Source organism: Phyllostomus hastatus, unplaced genomic scaffold (genome assembly GCF_019186645.2).
Source record: "Phyllostomus hastatus isolate PE091 unplaced genomic scaffold, TTU_PhHast_1.1 phas_contig_38, whole genome shotgun sequence".
NCBI classification, from domain to species: domain Eukaryota; kingdom Metazoa; phylum Chordata; class Mammalia; order Chiroptera; family Phyllostomidae; genus Phyllostomus; species Phyllostomus hastatus.
Window position 1 is genome coordinate 38892308 of NW_025333869.1, and position 25534 is coordinate 38917841.

The 25534-nt window shown below is 35.5% G+C and overlaps 1 protein-coding gene and 1 pseudogene across 1 annotated transcript in view; both read left to right on the plus strand.

The window, feature by feature from the left end:
- Positions 1-757: 757 nt before the first annotated feature.
- PCDH15 (protocadherin related 15) overlaps positions 758-25534 on the plus strand; it is a 782416-nt gene continuing 757639 nt past the window's right edge. The window contains exon 1 of the mRNA XM_045842279.1: positions 758-993. The gene's annotated coding sequence lies outside the window, so the exon portion shown is untranslated. The remainder of the gene's footprint in view (positions 994-25534) is intronic.
- LOC123821211 lies at positions 20587-20809 on the plus strand (annotated as a pseudogene).

Below are 25534 nucleotides of genomic sequence, written 5' to 3' on the forward strand. Positions count from 1 at the left end.
TTCATGTCTATTTTTCAGAACTTTATTGTGAGGATCTTATATATCACAATATTTAAGGAATGTGCTAAACAATTTAAAAGCATGTTTCTCTATAATGCCCTGAGTCACACATGCCTATACAAACCTAAACAGTCTATTTTTAACCTCCAATAAGAATGTATGAGGTTTCCTTACACTCAAAAGATGTGGAGATAGGTAGGGCTTAATAATGAGTGTGGATTGGGAGGGAGAAAGGAAGGGAGGAAGAGAGGGAGGGAGGGAAAGGGAAGAAGAGAGAGAGAGGGAGAGAGAGAATAAGAATATGATTAAAGGAGCTTAAGAGATTATTTGCACTTGTCAATAATAGTGTCATTGAAGTAAGCTGCTAAACTTCTTAGTACTGATGAAGTAAAGCAGTAAAAACAACCACAGAAAAAAAAAAGCAGAGAATCACCAGACTGGCTGTGAGGACAAAGTACCAATAAAGCAGTCCAATGCCAATGATCAGTAGGGCATCAATTTGTCTTTTGAGCTGTAGCACCTGGTACTAATTGGTGCAAAGAGCTCAGTAATCCCTGTGTGGTTAGCACATTCAGCTCTCTCCTGTATGTGCTGTGAGAAGCAGGACAGCTAATTGCTGTTGCTTCAGTGCCAGTGAATCAACATGCTGAGCTAATAGCGACAGATAGAGGGCAGACGGATTCCTGCTAGCGGCTTAGAGTTAGTTGCTTCTGGTAACTAAGGCAGTTGGCACATATCTCAGAACGGGGAGAAAGAGAGTATGCCTTCTGGGTTAATATGTTGAGGTGTTTTTTTTTTTCCTCTATAATATCTTCTTGATGATACAAGACTGGATATTAATGCCTCACAGACTCAAGAAGTGTAACGTGTGAACGAATCGTTTGGACCTAGATTATGAACCCTGGTTGTTTTGAAAGGGATGTTCAGGAGGCAACCTTGGCAAGAAAACTTGCTGCATAATCTTACATGGGCTAAAGATGAAACTTTAAACTGGTAAGTTCTTTCTCCTCCCACCTCCTTTTCTTTATCTGTCAAATTTAAGGCAGCAGGGAAGTACAGAGAAAGTTACAAGCTTGTTCCAGAGCAATGGGTCTCTGTCACGCTTCTTCCAAAAACAGAGTAGTAATGATGTACAAGTAATTATCTTCTGGGAGAATGAACACAAGTCCTTGACCTCTCGTTTTTCCTAATTACTGTGTGGCATCATAATTTTGTTGAGATGTCAAAGCAATATTTAGACACATGTGTAAAATGATAACTCTGTGTGGTTAGTCATTTTTAAAAAATGTCACTCCTCAACCATGTTCTTTGCTTCTCTCTCTCTCTGACAAAATATAGAAAAAGAAAAAGGGCCAAAGTATCAGTATGTTACATTTGTTTTTTCATGTGCAAATATATGTGTATGATGTTTTGTGTGTGGTAGTTGCTGGACATTGTAGTTAAGGGGTAAGTTTAGGTGGCTAACTCTGCATCACAAATAGCAGCATTATTTTTTGTGTTTTGTTATAATATAGAGTATCCTGATATTTTCACTGCAGATGTTTTAGGATATCTACTTTATGAAAATGACTTGGAGCATTTAGAATTTGAATCCAGATGGACTTTATCCTTATAATACAAAGTTAATAATATATAGTACTAACACCTTTCCCACATTGTGGTATGGCCTTTACTTTAAAAACATAATTTGATTGAATGTGGGAGGTGGAGGGCGGGTAAAGCAGGGGAGAGTAACCAGGGAAAAATGGAGACAACTGTAACTAAACAACAATAAAAAAAAAGAAAGAAACATACTTTGGTAGCTATAGAAAAGGAGGGCCCTGAGAAACAAGAGTCAGGCCCGGCCTGCTGGCTCTCTAAAGCATGTCTGTCGTGTGCACAGGTGGTCATCGGTTTGACGCAGTTGTAGCATGTATGCAGACAGCCATTGTTAACTAGAGTATAATGTGACGGCCTCATGTAAGGTTAACTCCAAGTCCTTACTCATTGGTTTTCACAAATAGAGCTAATTGTCAAGTGTAGTAACCAAATACTTAAGGGGTAGAGTTATTGTGTTGCTTAACATGGGAGAAGCAAGTAATTTATAAAAGAAGAATGTTTGAAGCATAGAATACTTCTTGTAGTTTTCATAGCAAGTTTGATTTTTTTTATATATGCTCATGTGAACTTATTTTTGTACTACCAATTGGCTCTTCTATAACTTTCTTTAGTTTTCTTTAATTGTGGCTAAGTGTAAGTCAGTGCATTTATCTGTACATGTGAGTCTTCAAATTTCAGCAACCTGACCCCTTTGACTGTGGACTTGTTCTCCTATGAAATAAAAGGGCAATTTAATGTGTACCTGGTTGCACTGAGTGAGGACACCCTCACCTCTCAGCTGTTGCAATAATGCACTGAGCAGGGGGTGTGAATTCCCTCACTTTGCCACAAATGACCCCTGAACATTAGCCATTAAAGGACCTGAATTGATCAGGGTATGTGCTATCTTACTGTTAATTACTTGTTTAGAATATTATGGGGTAAAATGTTTAGTATTCTTTATAAAGAGTTTTAAATAAAAACTTTCATTTTTTATGATTTTTGGAATAATATATCCATTAATGATATTATTCAATGAGCTTATCTGATTAATGTCTGAACTATAAAATTAGTTCAAAAATGGTAATATTTGTAATTTTAAGAAGAAATAAGCCAGGGTTCAAGTTAAATGTCCATTACAAATTTTCTTAGTCTTTCCACAGTTAAATTTTGCATAGTATGCACTTTGTATTCTCATCATCCAACTTTATAGGCAGAGGAACATGTAAACTGAAGCCATTTGTAAAAATTCTCCAGTATTTAGTAAACAGCCTTAGTTTGAAGTTAAATGCAAAAACTAATTATTATTTTCTTGTTAAAACAAATAACTATTTTTCTTTAATCACAAAATGTGTGTGATGCAACTATATGTTGAACAATTCATTATACCTTTCTATATCACTTGAACATGTGGGCTTTTACCTCATGAATAAATAATAAGTCTTTACAGTAAAAGTAAAAAGTAAAACTAAAATAATAAAGCAATCCCCTAAATTTGAATCTTTTAAGGGCAGATGAGCATATTACCCCTACTTATAAATGTGCAGGTATAATTTTAGACAATAAGAGCTTTTGTTCTTATTTACTAAACTCACATAAACAGCTATTATCTTAACTCCATCCTATCACAGAAGCCCCTGTATAAATTTACACCATAATGTAGCCTTAGCAGTGGGTATAAATATATGGTTTTAACTTTTACTAAGGATTCCAACCTAGGAATAAATTCAGGTTGGCAGAAGTAATCATCTCAACCAAGAGATTGCTTCTAAATCGGCTGGGCATGTTTATCATCTAAAAGTTTAATTTTGCTTGGAACTCTATGTTTAGAGTAGGTTTTAGTAACAGTTTTATTTTTCTCTTTCCTGCTTTTTTAAAGAATTGTTCTTACTATTGGCACCACTGGTATTTTTGAATTCTGTTGTCCTCCTATGTCTCTCACATGTATGTGGAAGGCTATACAATTATAGTATTTAAAAGATAGTTTTACTTGACAGGGATGGCTTTCCAAAATGGTTTTTGTTTCCCCCAACTAAAACTTCATTTGGATATAGATATATTTGTTTTGTGATGGATTTCTTATTTATTACCCTATAATATAGTAGACCATAGATTCAAAAGTGATGGTGACACATGGGGCTTCGTCTGTTAGTTGTGTGCTTCACTGAGTTACGTGAGGAGATAATGGAAGGAACTACAAGAATTCATTAGTGCTCATAGTTAATTTTGAGTGAAAAATAACTACTCTGTGAAATTTATGGCATGGTTATGTTCTCTTGATAGTCTCTGTATAAATTTCAATGGTTCAAACACTCAGAAACTGAACTAATGTTTAACTTTCATTTAACTTGAATACTGAAGCCACTTAGACAGAAATAGAGATAGGATCAGAGAATATATGTAGAAATTCCAAATGCAACCGTTACTTTCTTGCACATAAGAATGATGTGCTAGGTAAGAAGGTAATTTTGAATGTGAATATGAGTAGTGTGACCTTGAAGTAGAATCACTACCTGTAATGTGTAAACCAGTCACCACCTGTAATGTACAAACCAATGTGCCAGCTTTACATATAGTGAATATGAATATCACTTGTTCTTAGACTGCAAATAAGTCACCAGTGAATAAGATACACACACACACAATTTATTCATTGACAACAATCATTTTCCTTGCACATTCCCTAAGCATTTTTGAGTCAGTGCTCACATTTGTAAAACTCAACCTATCAGAGTTTTTGTAAGGAACAGCCAAGAAAATTATTAAGAAACATTTACATTGTCAAATAATCTAATATACAATTAATCACTCTAATATTCTAGCAACTACTTCTCAAGATTTTTTATTGTTGTTTGCATTTCTACAACAAACAATAATAGCAATGAAATGATTTCCAATCTAACCAGTAAAAGTTTCTACCTGAGCACTGCAATAGACAGATTTCCTTTTATCTTACAAGTTGTTTAAAGGTTGCACTCAACCTTAATATCAGATCATGGCTATCGAAGCAATAAATGTAAAAAGCAAAAGCAGTCATTACTTCAAGAAGCTAAAGGATATAAAGCACTTCTTTCCTTCCACCTGGTAAATGGAAAAATTCAAAGCTTGTTTACTGTGTTGTTTGATGGATAAGAAATTGACAGGAGGTGTAACTTCTTTATGGCCTTTAGCATGTAAACATTCTCAGGCCACGGCAGATGTGTAGTTCCCATTACTTTCAAAAGTCATTCATTCAAATGCCTAGTGAAAGAGTGGGTTTCAGACAGAATTAAGCACTGTTTCCTGAATGGGAAGACAGTGCTGTGTGCGATGAAGTGCATCATTCAAACAGGAGCTCAGTTAATGAATGCTCTCCCTGTGGTTTTCATGGAGGTGTCAGAATGAGCCTTTTCTGATTCTGCATCACTGAATCCTTATGGAAATGCAAATTGTTTATCCAAGGACACTGACTTTCCTTTTTGCTTGATCATTTAGGGGACTGATTTCTTCAACCTTACAGCACACCACTGGAATCCAGAGAAGGTTCATTAAGACAGGATGAGCGGTTGTTATTTCTTTAAAATCTTAAGTTACTGTCTGTGAGACAGAGACACAGAGAAGTAAAAGAGATACTCTCAGAGATACACAAAAAGAGACACTAGAGACACAGAGATAGTCATTGAAGAGTAAGAGAAACAGAGAGAATCACAAAAAGAGACATGAAATAACCCTGACCAGTGTGGCTAAGTTGGTGGGGCATCTTTCTGAAAAGCAAAAGGTTGCCAGTTCTATCCCAGGTAAGGGCATATGCCTAGATTACGGATTTGGTCCCAGGCCAGGCATGTACAAGAGGCAACCATTTGATGTTTCTCTCACATACCAACTCTTTCTCCTTCCCTTCCCCTCTCTCTCAAGATAAATAAAATATTTTAAAAAGAGATGAAATAAAGTCAGAGAGAGTCAAAGGTGAGCAAAAAAATGAATGAGGTCAGAGAGAAAGACTGAGAAACACAGAGATAAAAGGGAGGAAAAAAAAAGGAGTGAAAACAAAATGTCAGATGGATAGAAATGGGCAGGAAAAGACAGACTGGCAGAAAGACACATGGTTGGAAAAATAAAATAAAAGAAGATATATAGGTAGGGAAAGGAGAATAGAGATAAGACAACTGAGGACAGAGACAGAAAGGGAGATTGAGAAAGACAGACTGCTAGACAGAGAGCAAGGGGTGGAAAGACAGAGGCGATAGCCTGAGATCCAGAGACGGGAGATGAGACACAGAGAGTGTGTGTGAGAAGGTGAGAGGAGAGCAGATGGAATGAAGCTTCATTTCTGCTCTAGTCTCTCAGTAGTGATGAGCTTGTTATCTAAGCTCTCAGCCCTGGTTTCTGTCTGTGGAAGTTTAACAAAGGACTAATTCACATGTACAAATCATCCTCGCACAGGACCTGAAACTAAAAAATGTCTCAGTATATGGGGACTGATATTTATCATCATTATCATCAACACCAAAGTGGAATTCCAGCAGTATAGGCTTCAGAGTCAGAGCTCAAGTCAAATCCTGGTTCACCCCTTGTTCCACATGGAATATGGCAAATAATTTCACCTTCATAAACTACAATTGCTTCACTTGTGAATATATTATTTTTACCTCATGATCATACTCTATGAATTAAATTTAAAAAAGTATATTTCATTTGGAGCTTTGCACAGTTTATTTTGGTAGTTCTATTAACTAACTCAGTGCCCAGAATTTAGTAAGTGTTCAATAAGTATTTAATCAATACATGCATATTTGCTCTGAATATTAATTTTTGTGAAATGATGTTTTGATGTTTTAATATGAAACACTGCAATAAAATAGCCAGTTTCCTCCTGTCTGCTCTACAGAGAAAGGTGGTATTGATTTGCAGAATTGCTATAACAGAGGTCTTCCTGCTATCTATCCTACTTTCTTAAGAACAATTGAAGTAATAGTTATGATGAGGAAAATCTTTCTTTTCCTAGTGGTGGTGACTTTTTGTCACTTTTATTTATGTATTTATTTTACTTCCTTAATACAGGGGTTATTTGTAGAAGAGATGGCTGGCATTTGGAATGTTTGTAATAAAAAGAGTGAAGATGCACTAAGGGAGCAGGTGAAGTTAGAACAATTAAGTTAGAGGAAGGCAGCAAACTGAGAAGTGAGGAAAAGATTTTGGAAAGCTGAGATAAACATGGGCCTACTTTTCTGAATTTCAAGAAAAGATGGCATAAAGGAGCATTAAAAAAGGATATGCATGGTTTATAAATGAAAATGTGTTTTATAAACACACTCAAGTTATTTGCTGATACAAGGTAGATTGTGAGAAAGTAAAGTGCTTTGATGAAATATTAATTGAAAGGTCCATAATTTCAGTTACAATTTTTTTATTTTTTATATTTTTATTTCTTGACTTTTTAAATACTGAGCTCTCTTTACTAAATATGTTCCCTATTCACAGCTATATTTAGAGGAAAGCACTCTAATAATGTGTGCAAGAGTTTGATCTGAATGCTTTTTATCTTCTGCCTTTGATGTGCTGTTAAATTTGATAAATAAAGAAAAGAATAAATATTGAGCATCTATTATATGCCAATAACTATTCAAGGTACTTTTAAATATGTCAAGGTACAAGGTACCTTGTACCTTCTACAAGCTAGATAATGTAGAACAGAAATTTCTTCCCGGGTTCATTTTATATCTGAATATCTCTGCGTGAGTCCCTTCATCTAATAGGTGTTGACAGTCTGTTAAACAACCTTAGTTTCTAACTGGTGCTATAAGCACGGGATAGAATGCTCTGTTTTGGAACATTAGCTATTGTTACCTAGGCTTGCTAATACTTTGCAGAAAATGACGGCAAAAATTTTAGGCATTTTCTTTACAAGGTTCATTGAGAAATTTTCACTTGGGATATACTGAGTTCATGATAGCATACATTATATGAATTCCTATTTTGTATTCATGTATCAAAGTTTAAGAATAGAACAAAAATTCAACAGAGCTTTAGATAATAAGGCTTCACTTTAATATAGTTGCAAATAATTTTTCTCCAATGATAATAACATTAGTGTAAGGTGTGTGAATGAGGAAATGCTCAAGCAAAGAACATTTCTAGTATTTATGTGTGGCTAATGGCAAGGCTCTGAAACACACTTTGACAGTCTTCTGTGTGTGAGCCTGGCTTGTCCCAGGTGGGCTTGACTGTGATGCATTCAAACAGTGGCCGCCTTGTCTTTTATGACCCAAATCTGGGGGATCTGTGAAAATGTCTTCAGAACACACTCTGATTGCTAAGTTCTGGGGCAGTTAAAGGTTTAGGGGAAGATTGCCTAGCACTTGGGGAGAGAATTCTCATAATCAAACCAATACCCTTGTTTAAGGTGTCTCAGCTAATATAGCAACCCTCCCCTGCTTCTCATGGTATATAATTTGATTTGCTGAGCTTCTCATACATTCTACAGTCAAGAGGCTGATATATATTATCACTGTCTCCCCACTTTTGCCATTTGCTATGTAATTTTATGTAATCAGCTAAATAAGTTACTGGTTTTCCACTTGCAAACATCAACAAACTTGCTAAAATCACACTTTTTTTTTGCCACCACTTTGTACTTGTGGTTTAATATTTCTTTTACCTCCTACTGAGTTTAGTTTCTCGAGGGTAACAGCTAAGTACTTTTGTTACTTTTGATCATCCTACCTCTTAATGTCATAAATTTATATTTCAAAATAACATTAATAAAAAGTGGCTTTTGGAATAATTGTAAAAGAGTTATATTTGAACATGAACTAAAAATGAAAAGGCTCATTGAATATCTTCTTGATGACAATGTATCAAGAAGATACGTTGTGATTATAGTCAGTGATTATTTCACTGCTACTTTGGAAAGATTTGTTTTTTCAACTTACTAAGTTTATGTTAGTTGCTTGTCACTGAATTATATTTGCAACAATTAAGTGACCTCCAGCTTTTATCTTTTGATTGAAGCACAAGCACACACACACACCTACCCAGACTGGCTTACAAGCCCACTTATTTCTATTACAGTGCAGTTTAATGGTGAACATGGATGTTGAAGACATAGCAGAAGGAAGAAATAAGCTTTTACATAACTCTTCAGGAAATTCTTTCTCCTGTAGTTTTGCAGCAAGTCAAAGGGTAGGAATTTAATACAGAACAAATAGACACAAGATTTTTGGATAAATTACTGCACTAACACAAAGAGTATATCTTAGCATGTTTTGTTTGGGGGCAGTGGTCATATCAAAGAGATTCTTGTAAATGTTATAAAATATCTTGGTCAAATCAATTTTAGGTTATTAATATTTTTAAAGCCACCCACCATGTCAGAGGTGCCTTTTTTATGTAGAAAAAATCAACCCAAATTCCTGAGACACCCAACATTTCCTCCTATCTTATTAGGAACTTTCTCATAGGGAAAGTGATATTCTTTCATGGAAGTCTCATAAAGGAAATGGCCAGGGTTCTAGAGGTCCTTCATTCTGTAAAGAATGAGATCCACAATTTTGAATTCAAGTTCAAGGACCCAGTAAGTGATTTATGCAAGCAGTGTTCCTTGTGTCCCTGGTAATCTGGCTACCACGCCCACTGCTTAACTGAAATGCCAAATAGCAATATCACCACTGACCTCTTACCTGCTAAATTCAATGAAAGATTTCAGGCCTTGTCCTACTTTCACCCATCTGCATTATTACATATTGCTGACTGCTCCTTGATCTCTGAACCTCTCTCTTCTCTTAATATTTATGGGACAAATTTCTCTCTGGTTTTATTGTTGTTGCTTTTTACATCTTAGTTGTTAAGACACATTTTAAGTTAGTTTTCAGGCTGATCTTCTTTTGTGTATGTGTTATATATTAATGTGCTCAGTCATACTTCTTTACTTCTTTTATTTCATATTACTCCTTATTTACTTTATCCACTGTTAAGTTCCTAATTTCTTTCTGCAGATGACAAATAAAATTATATCTCTAACACCTATAATTTTCATTCCAAAGCTCAGTCAGACCTGCGAAACCAGCTGTCTCTTGAAACTTCCATTTGGGTATCTCATGGTTATTTCAAATTAATCAGTCATGTGACTAAGTTCATGATCTCTTCCAACCCCTACTTCCCAACCTCTCCTTCTTTTTTCCTGTATTCTTATTTCAGTAACTAATGACAACCAGTATCAACTTGTTCAACCTCAAAACTTGTGTGTCAGTCTTCTAGATCTTTCTCATCCTTTCTGCTCATATCTCATCAAATAACACAATGTTTCTGTCAGTTCTAACATTAATAAATTTAGAATCAAATACCCCTTTCATTCTTTCCTTAAGATCATCATTTCTCAACTAATATCCACCTCATCTGTTTCTCCTTTCTTCACTTTCTGTGCCTCATTTTCCCTTTCTCTTGCTTCCATTTTTTTCTCTACAATGCTGCCAATCTCATCATATCACTGCCTTGTTAAGGTATTCCAATGTATTATCATTCTATTTATCTAGCCTCTCCCTTGGACTTTCTCTCTCTGATTAATCAAGTTTACTCAAAAGAAAAAGAAGGAAATGTGTTATTGTTCTATGTAACTGAAAGTGCAGAGATGTAGATGAGGATTGCTACAAGGACTTGAGTTTCATTTAAAACTGTGGGATGCATGTCTTCATTTGCTTTCTTTGCTGATTGAATCTGTTCTCAAAATCTGTGTACATTGGCTATTGGCAACTTTGAGCTCACACCATCACATACCTAGTACAAAAGAAAATAAGAAAGTTCATATTCTAATAATTCAACCAATAATCTTTATGTTGAGTCTGCTTGGTTCTGATTTACTTGAATGTTTCATCTACCTTATGGGTGAATGATGAATAATGTAGATTGGTTTATTCTAAGTTATATGCTGTACTATTGTTTCCTGGATATGGGTAAGTTCTAGAAAGTATAGACATATTGTGACTTGGCTTGCAAAAAAATAATTTTTTGAATATAACTAAAGTGGTAAACATTTAATTGCCTCTTATCTAGAACCAAATTGTTTGGTCTTTTCACACTAATGTTGACTATCACACAATAGTGTGTGAATCCTTATACACATTCCCTATAATGTTAAATGCAAATATTCAAAATATATATCCTTTTTCAGTGAAGAACTGTAACATGCATCATATATACTTATGTATGTAATAACCTTAAATAAAATACATTCAGGTTTGTATTGTAGGTTGCCATGTTCAATCATTTAGATTCTTGTGGAATGGATTTTTTTCTCTTTCTGTCTTTTTTTTAAAGATTTTATTTATTTATTTTTAGAGATGGGAAGGGAGGGAGAAAGAGAGAGAGAGAAAGGAATACCAATGTGTGGTTGCTTCTCACGTGGCCCCCACTGGGGACCTGGCCCACAGCCCAGGCATGTGCCCTAACTGGGAATCGAACCTGCGATGCTTTGGTTCGCAGCCCACACTCAATCCACTGAGCTACGCCAGCCAGGGCTTTCTCTTTCTATCTTTATGTAGAATATTTTTGAAATGCTTTAAACTTTGGTATGTGATTTATAAACTGCTTTTAGCATGTACTTGTTATCAACTCTTTAGAGACTTCTTCCTAATTTTTAAAAATGAATGGTTTAATCAAATTGTATTATATGATACACTTGTAAAAAGGAGATCAAGTACTACTTAGTACATTAAAATTGACATTCTAGCCCTGGCTGGCGTAGCTCAGTGGATTGAGCATGGACTGCGAACCAAAGTGTTGCAGGTTCGATTCCCAGCCAGGGTACATGCCTGGGTTGCAGGCTATAACCCCTGGCAACTGCACATTGATGTTTCTCTCTCCCTCTCTATCTCCCTTCCTTCCCTCTCTAAAAAAAATAATAAATAAAATCTTTAAAAAAATTGATATTCTATCTGAAGGTAAAATCTTCAAAGGCAGATAGTTTAAGGACCCAGTTTTTGATGTTACACTTCTAGGCTACACAAGCAAAATCTAGAGCAAACAACTCCAATCATGTTATATAGCATTATGAATACCTTTACATAGTTACCCTTGGAAGGAGTTAGAAAACATAAGTGCAGTGGTTATAAACCAAAAAAGCACTACTGTAGTGTAAAGATTATATCAGGACTTGCCATTCCATATTTGATTTTATTCTCATTATTTTAAAATAATAAGAGCTATTGTCTTTGTAACACGCACACTCTTAGAGGAAGCGAACTCTAATAAAATCCTATATTAAAGAATAAATGATAAGGAACTGTGGTTTGTCTTTTCACTTTGTTGACATAGATTCAGGAACCTGTGCCTCGCCATGTTCAAGAAGGTATCTCCTTCATTAGAAATTCTGCTGCTATACTTAGATTTTCCATATTTATATCCCCAACAGCAGTGACCTGTTCAATGCCATCAATTGTTTATTAAATGAATAAATCAGATTTGTTTTTTTGACACAGCTGTTTCTTATGACTAATCTATATTTCACATCTTTGATTTCTATAAATAAAGCATTATTAGACATTTAAAATCTGATGTGTGGATTCTTAGAAAATATTATTGAGAATACATTGTCTGTGCTTCATCTGGTTTTTGATAGAGTCTTTTATTATAGGAGACATTTTTCTAGAAGCCTTTATTCTAATTGATGGCATATAGTAAAACAGTGTCATAATCAAGTGCCTATGCTTGGTGATTGAACATGTCACATATGGTTCTTTCAAAAGTTGCTTTACGGGGTTTGACTCTGAACTTCCCAAGTGATGTGATTTTCTTAAAAAAACTCCTAACACTGATGTACTGATGAGAACGTAGAAGTCATATTCTCATCTAGTTTCCAGTTTTGCTTCATACATTTTAAAATCGCAGAATGATGACTAATGGCCATGATGAGACAGTCATTTCCTGTAACCCCAGAAATCAGTCATTGTTTTTTTATTAATAAACCTGAAGAAGTGAGAGAGCACCTTATGTCATAAGTGTTACCACTTAATTGAATAAATATATTAATAAATATAGAATTCACAAAAAGCAATGTAGTGTATGTGTATAGAAACTCAAGAGCAAAAAAAGAAGAAAATCTTTAACAACAATGTATCTTCCTACATAGATTTAAATATTATTTATCTTTTACTTCCGCTAAAGTTTGATATAATACATTTTGGTATTAAGGACTAATATTTTTTAATATTAATAATAGATACTTTTTCACTTTAATGAATTGATAATGTATATACATAGTTACTTAAGAAGCTTTATATAAAATATTGGTAAAGTTTGGGATATTTACCTTTTGATGTCTTGAGAGATATTGAATAGGTGTACATATCTAAGGTAAGATACCCTTATTGTGCACAGACAATAAAAATGGTCCTCATTTAAAAGACTTATGGTGATATTAAAAATATATATATATGTATATGTGCATGCATTTATACATGTGTGTATGTGTGTGCATATACATATGTCTATATACATACATGTATACATACACATCTATATCTATATCTATTTCTATATCTATATCCCTGTGCCTCCCAGTTCCAATTGAATCAGTATTATCTTTTTTAACCCACAAAACCATGGACAATACACTTGAACATGAAGAACATTATCTATTTTTTATTTTGCTCCTTTACCTATGGCAAATTCTCCCAAGCACAGGTTAGATTTAGCTGGTGAAAATTTTCAAATGAAAACTGGATTTTCTGTGTATACCCTGCTAGTGACTCTTTTATGTATATGAGAAAAAATAATATGAATAATAAGCATCTTAATCCAAATAAAGATATATATATATTTATTTTAATCTTTTTACAATTTTGTTGATATTTTCATTATTATATTAGCATTTTATATGAATATTTTAAAGAGCAAAAGTAAGCAGCCTTCCATAAATGTGGTCCTAATTTGATTGGTTTACTCTAGATCTTGTATTAGAGTAATACCTACAAACTTTACAAGTAATTTTTCAGTTACAATTACTTTTATCTTTATACATTTTATCATTACACTATTGTTTTCCTGTGAATACATATTAATATAATTATATAGTACACACCCAATAGCTGATTATTTTTCAACTAATTTTTGGTGATTGTGACGTGATGTTGACTTGATGTTGTAAGTAATCATTGCCATTTTAAGGAATATGGACACAGACATGGGAAGAGTGATCAGATATTAAAAATCAGTATATGGCTCTTGTATCAATCACCTATTGCTGAAATAATGCTGTGTAACAAATAAGCTCAAAACTTTAGTGGCATGAAAGAATAAGCAACTGTTGCTCATGCATCTAAGACAGTCCCCATGACAGCTCTGTTGACTTGACCGGGCTCACTCGCATCTGAGTTCTGGCTGTTTGTTAACTGATCTAGACTGACCTTAACTGAGAATATTGGGGCTACTTGGCTGTGCTTCATATGCCTCTTATCCTCTGGGCTAACATGGCATGTTATCATGATAATAAAAGAGAACAAAAAATAGGGCAAGCTCAGACACTGAGTGCTTTCACACTTTTCATTGGTTAAACTAAGTCATATGGCTGAACTCAGATTGGTAGGATACTGTAAACTTACACAGCAAAATGAGAGGATATAGGGAATGCTGAAGAATAGGAGCGATTTGCATAGTTTATTATATATAATATGTATATTACCTTAGGTATTCATAGTAGAAGAATATTCAAAAATTGATGCAGGGGTCCATACAGCATTTTAGTAGTGGATGCAAGAAGGAAGGGGGTTCAAATGGTGGTTCATTCCTGGAAGTCGAGTATATAGCATTTTTTAGAAACCTCTCTGTAAATGCAAGGACCCCAATAACTGCTTAGGAATAGAGAAGTAGATATGGATTGTCAGACACCACAGAGACTACTCCTGCTATGAGAACCAGTATCAGCAAGGACAACTGGAGAAAAATTAAGCACATCATCAGTTGTGACCCTGACATTAGATTCTAGAATATAATGAGAAATTATTTTCCAGACTCTTGGAGTTGAGAGAGCTAAGGTTGTTACTTTTTGTTGGTGGTGGTTTAAGTCTACTATAATGAGAAATCACATAGGAACCTTTCCTGACTCACAAAAGGAGTTGAGGCACAATGGAGAAGCTAAATTTACAGGTGGGGAGTGTAGGATGTCTTCAGGGTTTTGCCCCTATGCTGATTCCAGCTGTTTCTATATCCCCAATCATATGGGAAAGTCTCTAATGTGTCCACTTCCTATGGAGAAATATACACAAGGGTGGATATTTGAGCATAGGATGTCTTTTCTAAGATTTCAGTCCCTGAAGACAGAGATGAGAGGTAGTTCTTAGCCCTATCGCAGGATTTAAGATTTCTCTGGAGAACGATGTACTTTTAAAATTTGTTTCTTGCCTCAGTATGAGTTTACAGAGGACTAGAATAGATGGCTTAAAGGATGTGGGGCCATGTATATCTATATTTATCCTTAAGCTGATTACACAGAGGAATTGTGAGGGTCTGCTTTGAGGGTTAAAGAATGCTGGGGAGCCAGTGCTCCCTTAGGAACTTTTAGTCAGACTCACGGGGGCCCCAATTACACTTATCACAGGTGTGCAGGGGCAGACCTGTCAGGTGTTTCTTAAATAGACTCTTAGGAAGTTTATGAGGTGCTTATTAGGCATTACCATACCTGGGAGCTTTAATGAAAAGGCTAGAAAAGAAAGGTAGGAAAGAGGGAGGGGCTTGGGGAAGAAAAACAAAACACTTTTTATTCAAGTGTTAATTTTAAGGTATGGAGCCAGATAGAACAAGGAAGGAGAGATTGAAGCAGACTCCTGTGGATCAGAAAAGATTACTCATTTTCTGAGCACCAAAGTTTCTAGAATTAGCTATTGTTTCCCAAGGGGAGCAGAGAAGGAAAACCATTTTTATACACTAGAGCTAGCTTTATGCTGTCTTTGCTTCTCTCTTGTTTTTTCTTCTCCTATGTTTTCCTTTGACATGATTTTTGAGTCACATTTGGATAGCCGAAGGTTTGTTCTCTTCTGAAATGCAGGCATACTTCCTTCTCTGGACAGAGGTATTTTGGGTGTTAAAGAAAGACTGAAGACTCAAGTGACAGGTGGAAAGCTATTGATGAATTCAGCATGGGGTATGGTGAACTCGGTGAATCAGAGGCCAAAAAATTAAAATAATAATCTATATATAAATAATTTGTTCATCTAAATTCAGCTTCTAACTACTCAGGCCAAAACCAATATGGTATAAGATATGGGGAAAGTAAAAAATATTAACATGCTTTAACATATATTTATATATACTTATATACATAAACATCTGCTTTTTGCCTTGTTTCCTTGTCTGATAATATCATGCCAGTTTTCCCTGGGGGACACCCCTCACCAGCCACGAATTCCAATTTATGTAGTTTGACTGGTGATATCCTTCCCTGCTGTTCCATGAGTTCACATGAGAACAGGCACAATGAGTCCGTCCGAAGCACTGTGGTTGTTCAGCAGAGGAGAGGTGTCCCGATTCAGGCTAAATAGAGCTTAAAGGGCTTTTAAAAAGCAAAATGCATTTTTTTGTATCACACCAGGAAATTTTGCTGTAATTCTCAGGAAAATGTCACATTTCTACTAGAATAGATGCACACAATACCTGCATATACCATGTGTTAAAAAATAATGAGTACATTCTATGTGTATGGTTATTTACTTAAAAATGTGGCAGAGCAGGGTTAAATTTGTTGATTAGATACTGTGCAACCCAAATCCATGTTGTAACTTTAGAATGTAACCCCTAAGTGTGTACATTAATTTTACTTTTTTTACTTTGCATAACTCCAAGGAGAATATGAGTCTGAGATTATAAAATTGGAACTAGTTCTTTTCCAGGTCTCCTGAGGCTGGCTGTGTGTGGTTCTGAACAAGGAGCACTAAACATGTATATAATTGCTGTGGAGTCCAACATGGGGCACTTAGAAAGAAACTGGAATTGAGAGAATGAGCTTTGTCTCAGAGAAAACCAGAGATCTTTCCAGGGAACTGGGCAACTGCAGCATTTTCCTAGAGTACTCCAGCATCATCTTAGATTATAGAACTCTCTCTTCCTGCGTGTGGGAGTGAGACTAATTCTCTTTTGGACTACCTGAGCTTTCAGAAGATTAGGAAAAGTTCAGCAGGAAGGGGGAGACCAAGTGAGAGATTTCAGACCTCTTTTCTGCTAATGCTGGTGAATTCTTCTGTAACTAATTGGAATAGAAGAGCTTTGGTGATTTAGTACTTTTTCATTTTATTTTGGCATATACTAATTGAACAAAGCCTTTTTCTACATGGGAAAATACTGATATCCATTTGGAGTTTATATTTCTGAGTATTAAACAAAATTCTTACATAGGCATTTATTAGCTTAATTTTAAAGATGTAGAAACTGAGGTTCACAGAATTTAAGTGAAACACACTGCGGGTAAATTGAGAAGTCTGGGACTAAAACTCAGGTATGCCTCACTGCAAAGTCCATGATTTTTTCACAGCATCACATAATTAACACGAATTCATATGGAACCCTCAATATTTACCCTTCGACTGACTGTGTCACAGCTACTGCTGAATGAGTGCCAATAGTTCTTTCCATAGCACGTGACTAAATCATCTGTCCTACACATCATGCTTGCAAAGGCTGGTCACTTCTGATTTATAGATTTCTTCTGTGCCTCACTGATTAAAGATTGCATTTTGTTTTCAAAAGTCCCTTGTCTCTGAGAGTTACAAGCTTATTTGAATTATTTGCCAGTGTGTTTTCCCTGTACTTTGACAAACCTAAATTACTTGAAGTGGTACAACATATCTTTGTAAGGTTTCTTTGGTTTAAATGTAAACACATAACAACAGCTGTTGAGATAATTCAAAGAAGGAATCTTGCGTTTGAAACATTTCTTCATATGGGTAATTATCTTTCAAAGCACTATCTTCCTTCCAGAAGAAAAGATGTGTTTAGAGGAAGCAGATGGTAAAGATGGTTAGTGAGTTATGCTATTTAAATCCAGTGGTAAGTATAAAAATTTAGAGAATTGATATTTAGTAGTTCAAATATTGAAAAATAATAGTTTATTTTAAATGAAAAGCTGACATTGTTGTTTAGAATATGTTTTTCATGGGATCAATAATTCATGTACATTTATTAGAAACATATGTTAGTGTGATTGCTCCTTAAGGATTACTTCATTTCAATGAATAGTGTTTCACTAGTTGTCAAAGTATCATTTTAATAGTAACAACACATGAATGAATATATTAGGGACACATGTATTTTGATAATAAGTACCTTGTGAAAGGCATTGGAATATGAAAAGGTTATACTGTATTCAAAGAAATGTGGATTCTTCCTAAAGTTGACAAGTATCCACGTAAATTTGTTAATTTTCATGAGTGATGTGTGTGTCATGTAATCTATGTTTGATATTTTATAAATGGCCTAGATTTCAAATGTCTAATGTTGTGAAACTTATGATGGCCTTTATTTACAAAGGGATTCCTTCAGTTAGAAATGAGAAAGAAAGTGGTATCTGTGGTGAATTTTCCTTGTTGAGCTGTCAATATTCTTTACTGCAGACAGTGCATACCAAGTTCTCTCCCATATTAATAAATTTGGGACATTGTGTCAATGCTGTTTTTCTAAAGAACTTTCTATTTTGCTGCAGCATGGTAGGTCTCTTCTCTGATTTTGACCTTTATTGCCAATCAAATGTCGGTATCTTTCAGTGCTATTGTGATACAGCTAACAAATGTTTCCAGAATAGTTGGTTCTCATTTGTTAGAAAATGATTTACATTCCAGAATTTCCTTTTACAATTGCCTTATCAACTAATGAATACAAAAGAGGCCACATTTTAATCCAGGTTTACTAGGATATAATTGACATATAACCTTGTGTAAGTTCAATGTATAAAATGTGTTAATGTGTAACATTCATATATTGCAAAATGATCATCACCATAGCGATAGCTAATAATGCCACCTCATCACATAATTGTCATTTTGTTTTTGTAATGAAAACCTATAAAATCTATTCTCTTAGTAACCTTCAATATTATTAGCTATAATTACTATGCTGTTTTTTAATTCCCCAGAATTTGTCAATTTTGTAAGTTGAAGTTTATACACTTTGACCAATATCTGCCCATTACCCACCTCCTCCAAATGCCCCCGTAATGGGTAACCACCACTTTGCTCTGTTTGTCTGAGCCTGGCTTTTTAAGATTTCATATGCAAGTGATATAATGCAAAATATCTTTCTCTGACTTATTTTACTTAGCACTATGCCCTCGAGATTCATCCAAGTTGTTTTAAGCAGTGGTATTTTTTTTCTCATGGCTGAATAATATTTCATTTTCTGTGAGTGCATGTGTGTGTGAGAGTGTGTGTGTGTGTGTGTGTGTGTGTGTGTGTGTGTATTCTAGATACCAGAAGGTATCCAGCCATTTAAGATGAAAAAATACAGACATGTATTGAAGATACAAGATACAAGATACAAGAAACATGGCATGTATGACAATGATGCCTCAGTTTCCTTCCAAGTAGGTACCTTAGGACCTCACACAGTTTGCCCAATAGCCATCAGCTGCCCCAACATATTTTACTGATTATCACTGATGGTCTGAAATCTCTTCCCTTTGAAAGGTGATATTAGATTTGGGAAAAGCCAGATGTCACAGGGCACCAATTCTGGGCTATAGGGAGGCTGAGGCATCTGAATGATGTGATGTTTCACAAAGAAACTGCATAAGACATAATGCATTAGCAGGTATATTGTCATGATGCAGCTACTAGTCACCAGTTTCCTATAGCTGAGGCCTTTTGAATCATCCAAATAGTTTCCATGGATGAATGTTCAAGCTTAACACAGAATTTAATGCACATTTCTTTCTCTTCTTGCTTAGTCATTTTGAATGTGATGGCCACACAGTGCACATGCTCACTCAACAGCATCTACCACCCCCACTGACTAGTACTGTGAAGTCATCATTGTTCACACATGTGCATTCCAGTCCACTCTCCTTGGCTGCCAGGTTACAAGGATGTTGCATAAACCATTCTCATTACATTAACAGTGGCTAGAATTGTTCTGGACATGCAAACATTTATATGTATATATAACATCTTCTTCATTCAGGTTTTGATGTACATCAAAAGATGTCTGTACTCCCATGTTCATTGCACATTATTCACAATAGCCAAGTTATGGGAAAAAAAAAGGCCACATTTTTATTCACATCTCAAACCATGGTACCTCAAGCCCTTCTCCTTAGCTAGAAGCTTGATAGTTTTTTTTTTAGAGATATCCTTTCTCAAAAATTTTCCAAGAATGTCTGATATTATCAGAACAGTTAGCTCACTTTTGTTAGATTATATTGATTACACAGTGAAATATCACACAGTTTATTAGCTATGATTATAAAAAGTAATGCACAAAAAAATTCCCATCTTCAAGAGAGATATTTTGGGTTTTATACCTACTTTGAGAGCAAACACTTCTAGTACTCAAAGCCTATATATTTTGAAGGAGACAACTAACCCACAGTCTACCAAATGGTGAGATCTCAGCATATGTCAAATATTTCTGTATTATATTTGAGATCAGATCGGTAACTTTCCATGACATTCAAAGTATAACAACTGATTCACAGTTTTATCTGTCTTAAATATGTCTTTCTTGTGGTATGGGCTTTCTTGCTGATATTCCTCAAAAGAGATCAAGTATTTTCCTAGAAATAATTTGTGGCACATTGAACTAATGACTTTCTTACTTATCTTACTTGGATGACAGTGAGCGTGTTCGAGAACTGCTTTGGGGAATACATAGTAAAGCTATCATTGCAATTGAAAAAAACGTGGTGAGGGTGAAACAACTTAGTATTTATCTACTGCTTTGTATATGTTCAGATTGATCAGAAATTGAACCTGTAACCTTTGGGTGCACAGGACAAAACTCCAACCAAATGAGCTACATCAACCAGGGCTCTTGGTAATTTTTAAAATACTTTATGTCATTGCTTCTTAGCCTTTTGGCTAAAATCAAGTCTAGTATCTGTTCTTATCAGTTTAAAATACTTTATCTTAGTGTCATTCCTGAAGCATCTAATTTCTATGAAAACAAATATAAGAGGAACAAAGTAATGTTGCTTTTATTTGGAGCTTAAACAACCAACTTGGTCTAGAACAAAAGGGATTGGCCCTGGCCTGGTGATAACACTCCATTGGCTGTAGTGTTACCCTGTGCATTAGAAGGGTTGGGGGTTTGATTCCCAGTCGGAGCACTAGGTTGCAGGTTCAATCCCTGGTCAGGGAGCTTATGGAGGCAACCTATCGATGTTTCTCTTTTATATCAACATATCTCTCTCTCTTCCTTTCTCTCTTTCTCTCTCATTTTGTCTCTCTCTAAAAACATGTTTATTGAAACATATCCTTGGGTAAAGATTAAAAAAAAAGAATGAGTACAGGTCCTTCTCGTACACTTGGTATGCTGTGTTAATTATGATTTTTTTTTGGTCCCACTAACAGAAACCAATGCTAGCCAGTTTAATCATAAAAGAAACTTATCTGGAGGATATTAGCCCACAAAACTGATAAGAAGACTTGAGAATGAGAGTGGTATATGAAAATGCTGCAGTAAAGCACTAAGGGTCTAAGTAGAGAAAATAAATTGACATTGTGGACAGAGACTCACCAGTTGAATGAAGTCCATTCTTTTTTTCCCCAGTCCCGTGCCACTGCACTCACAATTCCAATTACTGGGAATGAGAGTAGGATTCACCGGTGTTCTCCTGATTCTCTGTTGTGTTCACCTTTTGGCTAGGTAAGAGCAGGCCTCTTGATTTACATATCAAAGCATACAGTGGAGGACCATAGGCTGTTATTATCAATGGAATGTGGAAGAAATGCTGGGGTGATAAAAAAGTTAACTATAGTTAAACATGTTCTTGTGTATGATTGAATCTTTGTCTTGTTTGCTCCCAAACCTGGCAGAGTTGAGATGATCAAGTATGTGTGGCAGTAGCCTCAATGGAGAGTTTTGCTCACAAGGGTAGGCTCCTTATGCCATTACAGTACATTTTGGCTCCAGAATATAGTCATCTGTCCCTTTAATTTGGTCATAGGAAGCTCTAATGAGGTCTATTTTGTTTTCATAGTTCTGGTGCTAAAAAAAGTATTAGACTTCTCTATCTGTCCTGAATTAGAAGTTGTAAATACGTAAAAGGAGAAATCTCTCTACACACCAGCAATATCTAAGTCCCTTAAAACAAATAAATACACTGGGGGCCAGGGGTGGATGAAACCCATCTGTCTCTGAGCAGCAGAACCAGTGCTACCAATGGGCCCTTTACATTGAGATACCAGAGTTTTTCACTCTGATATCTCAACTTAATGTGAATCAAATGTTAGAGTCTTGACTTCTTCATAAACTGAGCCAGTTGTGACTGTGGCATTCAGTCTGCAATTATCAAGGGCTTTTAAATTTATTTCAGTAATCAATATACCATTTAATCTGACCAGTCAAGGTTAAAACAATATTAAGGAGAATTTCCCTAAAATTTTTATTTAATGAAACCTGAAATAATACTTCCTAGATATATCCTAATATTAAGGAGGATTTTAAAAGGTGTACTGTTCTTCTATTACAGTTTTCCCAATTTTTCCCCTTTGTTCTCCTCTGCCCCACCCTCTCCCACAGTCTCACCCCACTCCCACATCAACCCCCACCCTGTTGTCCATGTACGTGGGTATATTTATTATTCCAAAATTAATGTAAAAAGACCAATAAGAAACAAAAGCATAAATGAAATGAAACCTGCCCTTACAACCTTTATTAAAGTAAGCAGAACATAAGCTGCTCACAAATTTTGAGGCCATTTTATTTTGTAGTGCTTCCATACAGCAGAAAATATTTAATTATAATTATCCTTAAGAAACACTGCCGTTAAATATCTGTGAGCCCTGGCTGGGTAGATCAGTTGGCTGAAGCATGTTCTGAACACCCAAAGGTTGGGGGTTCAATTCCTGGTCAGGACATATACCTAGGTTGTGGTTTTGGTCCTGGGTCCTGGAGTGAATGGGAGGCAACCAACCAATGTTCCTCTCCCACTTTGATCATTCTCTCTCTCTCTCTCTCTCTCTCTCTCTCTCTCTCTCTCTCTCTCTCTCTCTCTTCTCTCTCTCTCCCCCCTCTCTCCTTCTCTCTCTAAAATCAATAAACATATTTAAAAATTAAATCTCCACAAAACTATTAATGGGTTTATGCCTGACATTTAATGAAAGGAGCTACAATATTCTCAAAATACTTGGTTAATGTACAATAAATAGGAGGCCTGCAGAAAACACCTACCACTCTGCATTAGAAATGTATGATGGTGAAAGCAAGGAACCCATCAATACATTTCCCTCTGATCAAATACTCATGTTGAACTTCCCAATTCAAATACCTGGCACTTGTGTTAGCAGTGTTTTCTTTTGTCTTGCCTATTGTCCATAGATCACTGCACAATCTGGTGAAGGGAATTTACAGCTTGCATGTGGTAATTGAGATGTTTCTAGTGACTCTTTCCTTGTGTCACAATGTCTTGGCTAGTATCTTCTCATCCTGTCTGCACACAGTATGCACACAATCAATGGCTCTTTTCAGAGTTTTCACTTTTGTTAGCTCAGATCTACAGATCTACTAGCTACTAGCAGATCTCCATGCTACTAGCTGACACACTTTGGAAACTCTTTTGGAGCCTTCATCTCCAGCTTTTCCATAAATTACCTATATTTTCTGTTGACAAAAAATAAATGTTTTAATTTTTTTCAAATAAGTAAAAAAGAGTTACATAAATTACTTAAAATGAGAAACACAATGAAAGTTTATGTGAAAATGAGCAATAGAGGAAAAAGAGCACCTTGAAACTAAAAAGTGGCAAGCATGCTTAAGCTGGATGGATTATTGAACTGAAGCAACTCAAGGGTTGTGTAAGTCCACATTACCTCCTTTATGTCTGCTTTATTGTGAGGAGAGTTCCCCACATTTTTGAAATTCTGTTCTAACCGAGATGAAGTGACTGACCCTCTTGCTGGCAGTCTTAGCTCTTGCTTTAACCCTGGCTTGAAGTACTTCTTAATGTTTTTAATGGGGAGCTTCAAGATTGCTTTTTTTTCAATTAAAATATATTTGACATGTAACATTGTGTAACTTTAAGGTGTATATCATATTGATTTGATACATTTCTATTATCAATGTAAGAAACATTCAAACCTGTAGAGAATATTTGTGTGTATATTTGAACCAAACTGATGGTAATAACCAGGAAGCAAAATCTCAATGGATTGAGAAATGCTCTGGAGAATGGTAGTTTAGCACCTTATTTTATGCATTATAATCAAAAGATGATGCATAAGTGGGTTACGAAAAATTCACGGGTGATAGATTGGGGGCAGGAGAAAGCAAAGTGGGGGTAGAAACCTCTGGGATTGGATAAAAAGTAAAATGATAGACACTTTTACACAGGTGTGTACAATATAGCTCCCAGTCCACAACTAACAGGATAATAAAAACAATGAGGGGATTTGCGGGCTCCCTCTGGTGTGGCGCCTGTGCTTTGAGAAGTATGGAAAAAGGAAATTTGACATTTCAAAGGTATGTTATTGTAGATGCAAAAAAGAGGACAGGATCAGTTAAGGCAGAGACTGACCTTTGTTAGGGATAAATATTGGCTTAGGACATGATTACCCACTATGAAGTAATTTTAGTTAGAAAGTTTTAATTTCAGAGCATCCTACATGGTTACTTCAGGTCTCTGAGTTTGTAAGCTGCCACCTCAGGCCTCCTCTGAGCTTGTCGGGTTTAGTATGTGGCTTCTTTTCTTCCCCAATATATTGCATTGCAGTAAAATACAGTGATTACCATTGAGGCATCTGCCTCTATAATATGGCATAATCATCATTTCTTTTTTGTGGAGGGAATAATTAAGAACTAATATCTTAAGTTTGATATTTATAGTATGGTATTATTGTCTGTCATCACTATATTGTGCATTAGATCTCCAGGACTTACTTATCTACCAGTTGCTCCTTTGTAACCTTAAACATCTCTCCTAAATCTTGACCACTGAGCTTCTGATAATTAGGATTCTACTCTCTGTTTTCACGGGTTTGGTTTTTAAGATTCTACATATAATAGATATCATACAATATGTGTCTTTCTCTGTCTGTCTTATCTAACTTAGCATGCCCTCAAGGTCTATGTTGTTGCAAATGACATGTATTCCTTCCTACTTTCTCATGGCTGGATAATATACATATTATATAATTATTTTTTAATTATACTTACTAATTATATTAATATTTTCTCTTTTTTTTCTTTTTTTAATTTTTTTTAAGATTTTATTTATTTATTTTTTTAGAGAGGGAAGGGAGGGAGAAAGAGAGAGAGAGAGAAACATCAATGTGCGGTTGCTGGGGGTCACGGCCTGCAACCCAGGCATGTACCCTGACTGAGAATCGAACCTGCGACACTTTGGTTCGCAGCCCGTGCTCAATCCACTGAGCTACACCAGCCAGGGCTTAATATTTTCTTAACCCATTCATCTGTTGATGGACACTTGGGTGTTTGACAAACACACAGGCCAGTGGAACAGAAGAATGCCCAGAATTCAACCATTACATATACGACCAACTAATTTTTGCCAAAGGAGCCAAGAATACCCACTTGGGAAAGAATAGTTTCTTCAACAAAATGGTTTGGAGGAACTGGATAACCACAAGTAGGAAAAGGGAACTGTATTCTTGTCTTACAACACTCACAAAATTAACAAGAAATGGATCCAAAACTTAAATATAAGACCTGATACCATAAAATTCCTAGGAGAAAACATAGAGAAGAAGCTCTTGATATTGGTCTTGCTAATGATTTTATGGATATAACATCAAAAAATCAAAAACAAAATTCAGCAAGTAGGACTGCA